A 6000-nucleotide genomic window follows, 5' to 3' on the forward strand; every position below is an offset into this window, starting at 1 on the left:
TAGAGAGCCATAGAAGGAAAATTCAGAATATTATTTCAGAGAAAACTTAAGTCTGCTTACAATGAGATAAAATGTCTCCTTATATAGGCATGGAGACTCTGGCTATTACAAGCAACCGGTTAGAAACTGGCTACGGACACTCTAAAGTAGTAAAGCAAAGGACATTAAAGCAAAGGACACTTATTACATATTTGACTATTAAGCTTTAACTTTTATCATGGTGTTGTTGACAGGTTAAGTGTGTCATAATCAGAATCGTCTGAGTCATCAATTCCAAAAAAGTCCTTTGGCCACTGTCAGTGTAAAGGTGATGGTGGGTCAGCACTCTCAATGGCTGCTTGTATTTCACTGTCCATTGGGTCTTGAGAATCTTGCCAGATAGGATGGGACTAGTCTATTTCAGCAGTGAGAGACCGGATGGGTCCAAGGGATGTATAATTCATATGAGGAAGTGTCAAAGGCTGGTAACCATTGATTTCACAGAGATGCTCTGCCAGTTGTTTCCTTAGTAGTCCCATAGCATCCTTTTCTGTGATAGGTCCTTCATAGGTCCTCCATTCACACTCAGTGTTTTGAGTCCAGAGAAGTCCATCGAGCCTTCTGGAGAAAGGCCTATGTATGATGAACATGGTTCTGATGTTGGGCTGAGTCCTGATGGGCCTGTCTTCAATCCCATGTGTGTCTATGAGACGTTTCAGACTATATTGCCATGCTGAGATGGGTTTGAACCATTCCAAAAATCAAAACAGGAGATTCCTATTTGTCCTATCCAGAGTATGTTGATACAGAGCCATGAGCGGGAATTCTATTCTCGTAGAGTACAGAGTAACCATGTACCAGAGGAGCCATAATTCTTCCAGAATGAGGTCTTTGTCAGGATGAATGCTGAAGCATGTGAAGAAGGGGTTGTCAGGGATAAAGATGGTTGAGGATGGGAGCAATCCCCTTAGGGTATTCTGGGCACTTAGATAATGGAACAGGTGGTCTTTTGCGAACTGAGCTATCTTTATGATAGGCTGGTTGGGTGAACATCCCAGAGAAAAACTGTCTGAGGTGGGAACAACGAAACTAGGAGTGTGTGGAGAAGATGATGAAGCCATGAGGATTATAGGGAGCGTAGAATAGGACCTTATGAGGTGAAGTTCCTTGGGTCTGGATAGTAGATCAGGAACTAAGTTATGCTTCCCTTTAATGTGTTGGATTGTAAATTTATACTTGGCGAATCAGTCCTTCAGCCTCAGTAATTGTGATTCAGAGAAAGACTTATTCTTGAAGTCTAGGACCTTAGGGAAGGATGAGCTGTCCATGACCACAGTAAAATGATGGACAATGAGGTGGAATTCGAATCTTTTTATCCTATTTTTATAGCTAATATTTCTTTGTACACCAAATGGTAGTGTTTCTGAGGCTCTGGGAATTCTCCACTAGCATGTCCGCATATATGCTTTTCTCCTTGTATTTCTTTGATAAGGACAGCACCCCAGTGGGTGTCGCTAGCATCAGTCTGAAGGATTCGATGTCTTATGCTGGGAATCTTTAGAGGTGGCGGACTCAAAGCCACTTCTTTTAGTGCCTTGACTGCATCTGTTTGTTCCTTCTTCCAAGGTGGTGCAGTCTTCCTAAGCATTTTTTATAGCTGGCTGGTGTGGGTTGCCACATGGGGAATAAACTTCCTGATGCAATTGATAATACCAAGGAACTGTTGTATTTGTTTTACTGATAAGTCCTTATCAAGAAAGTTCAATAGTTCTTCTGCAATGTGAGGTCCTGGTTGGTATTTTCCATCTTTGAATTTCATCCCAAGGAAGTCAATAACAGTTTAGGCCAAAGAGCTCTTCTTTTCTGACAATATTATCCCATAGGAATCTACTAAGTGTTGGAAAGTAGAGAGGAGTTCCTTATGGGCCGTAACATCTTTGGAGAAGAGAAGGATGTCATCTATATAGATGAGAGCACTATGGAGTATGAGCTCGAATATTTTTGTCATGGCCTTCTAGAAAATGGATGTGGTCGTTTTAAGGCTAAATGAGAGATCAGTCAATTGATATTGGGCCGTAGGAATGCAGAAAGTAGTTTTGGGCCTATCAAAGGGGTTAATACCCAATTGCCAAAATCCAGCTTTAAGATCAAATTTTGAGAAGACATAGGCCTCATGGAGTTGGGTGAACAGGACTTCAGGTTTAGGTAATGGGAACTTGTCATCCTGAAGGAAATGATTGAGAGGCTTGTAGTCAATGACAAGTCTTTTCTTTCTCCTTAGGAATTCAAATCTTTTCTCTACATAAAAGGCCTGGCAAGCCCACTGAGAAGATGTGGGTTTTATGAGACCTTGTTGGAGTAGCTGTCTGCACTCTTCCTGGGCTAGAGCCAAGTCTATAGGATTCATTCCTTGATGTGATGCTTTGGTCAGTTTTATATCCTCATTGAGCTTGAACGGAAGGTTGACAAAGAACTCTGAATTTTTCTACAAAGGGTGGTGATGATGAAAATGTGTATGAGAGTCAGCACAGCATCTTAGAAGAAGTTCTTTGTGCTCTTGAAATTTAGCTGAGGCATCAGTCAAAGAGTATAGCCTTGGGACAAAAGTGAATGGCTGAAAACTCTTTTGGTATTTTAATCCTGTTGGGAGTATCTTCAGATATTTCACTTGCTGGTATAAGTCAAAACCTATCAGCAAATCCTTGTCAGGAAGATCTGACCCAATGACCTTGGTCCAAAGGATACAGGTGGGGAAGAACTGAATCCCAATAGGTTACTTGATGATGAGGCTGGTCTTGAAAATATTCCCATCCGCTGCTTTGAAGTATTCTGTATGAGGGACCCAGTATTCTGAAGGCAAAATGGTTGTGTTCATCATACTTTTGTGAGCTCCGGTATGAAGGAAACTAATAACATTAATGGGCCGTTCATATTTGCTAGGAAGGATGTGAAGTGGGACTAAGGGAATTGGAATAGTATATGGGTTGTGAGTTTGGTGTGAGGATTGGATATGTTAGGCTAGGTAAGAAGTGTAATGGGCCTCAGTATCTGACTTTGATTCTTCTGAGGATAGAGAATGGTCTTGGTCCTAATCAGTATTTGCTCCGAGGGCAAAAATAGTTTCTTCATCTGGTTCACCTTGTTCAGAGAACAAGGATTCAACATCATCATGCTCCAGAGAGATGTGAGAAGCCTGTTGAATATGTTGCAAAAGCTTAACAGCTTTGTTAGGATTCTTGGGGCAACTTTTGGCATAGTGACCCCGATTGCCACAAATGTAGCATCGATCAGACTTCTTTGTACTCGTTCTTTTCTTTCGAAAATACTTGACTGGTTTCTTCCCCTTTTTTTGCTTAAAAGGGGGTTTGGATTGTGAAGAACCAGAATACTTTCTGTAATGTCCCTTTTTCTTGTGCTTGCACTCATAGTTCTTTTCCTTGCATTTGATAGCAAAGTGGGACTTTTGGCAAACATTCTTCAAGGCTTTACTATTATCAATGATATCCTTGAATAACTTCTGCTGCTCACACATCTTATCTAAACAAGCCAAAGTCATCTGGTGTATTTCTCCAATAGTGATGGCATTCATTGCTCTTCTGGTAGCAGTAATGCTTCTGTGGAGCTCTGGTTGTAGTGCTTCTAGGAGAGATGCAATGTATGTATGTGTGAGATTGACATCATTGTAACCATTCAGCAAATAGTAACGTTGAGCCATGCACTGATAATGTCTTTCAATATCTGTCCTTTTTGAAGAACAGCAGCGCATATCAAAATATTCTTGGCGTAACTGCTTGCTGTATAGAGAGGCATCTCCTAGGAATTCAGCAAAAATATCATTGACAGCTTGTATGGTGTTTAGATGACAAAACTAGGCTTTATGATATTCTCTGATCGAAGCAAACCAGTCTTGTAATGTACCAACAGTTCGAGATATAAATTCTCTAAGAACAGCATGAAAATCAGCACCATCTCGCAGCATCTGGACATCAAGCCAAGCTTTAAATTCTGCAAGACGATCTCTCTATTTTGATGGAGGAACATCGTCCAATGTGAACCATAGGCCTGAGCTAGGCCTAGATTGCTGTTGGGCTCCTGGAAATTAAAATCCAAGATTGGATCATCCTCTGGTATTTTGACATGTGGGTCTTGAGCTTGAGGAGGCCCAGTGGCAGGGCCTATAGTGCCGCTGGTAGAGTTTGTGGTTGGCGAAGGACCTGTCTGAGACGTGGTTGGTGGCAAATCAGCCATGAGTAATGTCATGACGTCCATTTGTCCATCTTCACTGTCATCACTGGATGAGTTATCTAAAGAGTTGTCTTCTGGCTCAGAAGGCACAGATATCATGTGCTGAGGAGGAGGATCAGGATACATCTTGTCCTTGCCTTTATTAATCTTTCTTTTTAGAGGATGAGATTCTTCTGAAGAATATGGGTTCTTGGTTCATATCTGGTAGGTGTTGGTGTCACACCCTACTCCTCCGTAAGATGTAACATGATCCTGTAGTACACCTAATGAATTACCGTACTTCGCCTACCGGTAACCCATTAAATATACTACAAGGGATTTTAAATTAATTTTCGTGAAATTTAAATCATCAATTAAAATCTGGTGTTATAAAAATTTTTCAAAATTTCGGCAGAGTGTCAGCTGTAATTTGAGAAAACAGTTCTTCAAAACCTGCAAAAAAACACACTCCCAATATGTTTTCTCAAATACAACTCCAATAACTTCATTTCAACTCACAATTCAAATCTCAATAATCAAATCAATTCATTTTCAAACCAATCTCATCATAAAAGAAACATTTTATTGATTACAAGACTCAATTTATATTACAAAACTATTCAGGTAAATGAAATCTCAAATTTACATTTACAATAATTTACATTTAATTACATACCAAAATATTTTACAAGAGTTTTTATATAACTGCTCAAATAATTTACATACATATTATTACATGCATACATCAAAACCTGTGTACATGAGTAAACCTGGAGTTGATCTGAATGTCTCTTCAAAGAAGATTACTCAATTGCTCTATGCTCTTTTCACCTGCGACAGCATACAAAGCTATCGCTGAGTGGTGAACTCAGTGGTGCACAACTATAATTTAAAACATAATACAATATACTTTAATAAAATTACAGTAAATAATTTGTAAATCTGGATACTGATCAAATTCTAAAACTCAAAATAATCATTGCCAATAAAATAAATCATTTGTATAAAATGACTTTGATCACAAAATTTAATTTATCAAATCATAACTAACCATTTAAGGTAATTCCAACAAAATCAATTATACATAAATCATAATTGAAATCACAATTATTTATCTCAAAACCATTCTTAATCTCAAAAGCTACTCTTTACCTCAAAAACTATTCTTTATCTCAAAAACCATTCTATATCTCACTAATTATGCAAGACTAATCCAAAATGGCCATATTCGGGGTGATTCTAACTCCCTATAGTCGGGGAGGTCGAATCATATTCTAACTCCCTATGGTCGGGGAGGTCGAATCATCATGCACAGTACACATCACAATAATGAATCTTCCGCAAGGGCCATAACATAAAACTTAGATCTAACCTCTAATAAGAGGAGAATCTAAGCCTGTGCACATACCATGGTAATCAAAACATAACTAACTCCATTGTCTTCTCAACAAATAAGAGAGACGGGTAATAACCTAGTCAAGCATCTATAGTGAAATATAAAACAATATCACAATCCTTTTAGTGAGCATAAATCACAATACAATTCGATTCAAAGTCAATTCCAATATCCAATAATTTTTATGCTCATCACAATTCAAATCATATATTTGCATTTTTCCATGCAAATTGCCCATCACAATTCAAAACATGTTCTATCACAATTTTCTAAAATATAATTTATTCAATCCACAACAATGCTTAATACTTATGGAAATATCATTTCACAAAGCTAGATTCATACATACTATAACAATTTCAATAATCATTGAATTAAATCCAATGCTTGTTAAACATAAT

This window comes from Hevea brasiliensis, chromosome 16 (assembly GCF_030052815.1).
Source record: "Hevea brasiliensis isolate MT/VB/25A 57/8 chromosome 16, ASM3005281v1, whole genome shotgun sequence".
Classification (NCBI taxonomy): Eukaryota; Viridiplantae; Streptophyta; class Magnoliopsida; order Malpighiales; family Euphorbiaceae; genus Hevea; species Hevea brasiliensis.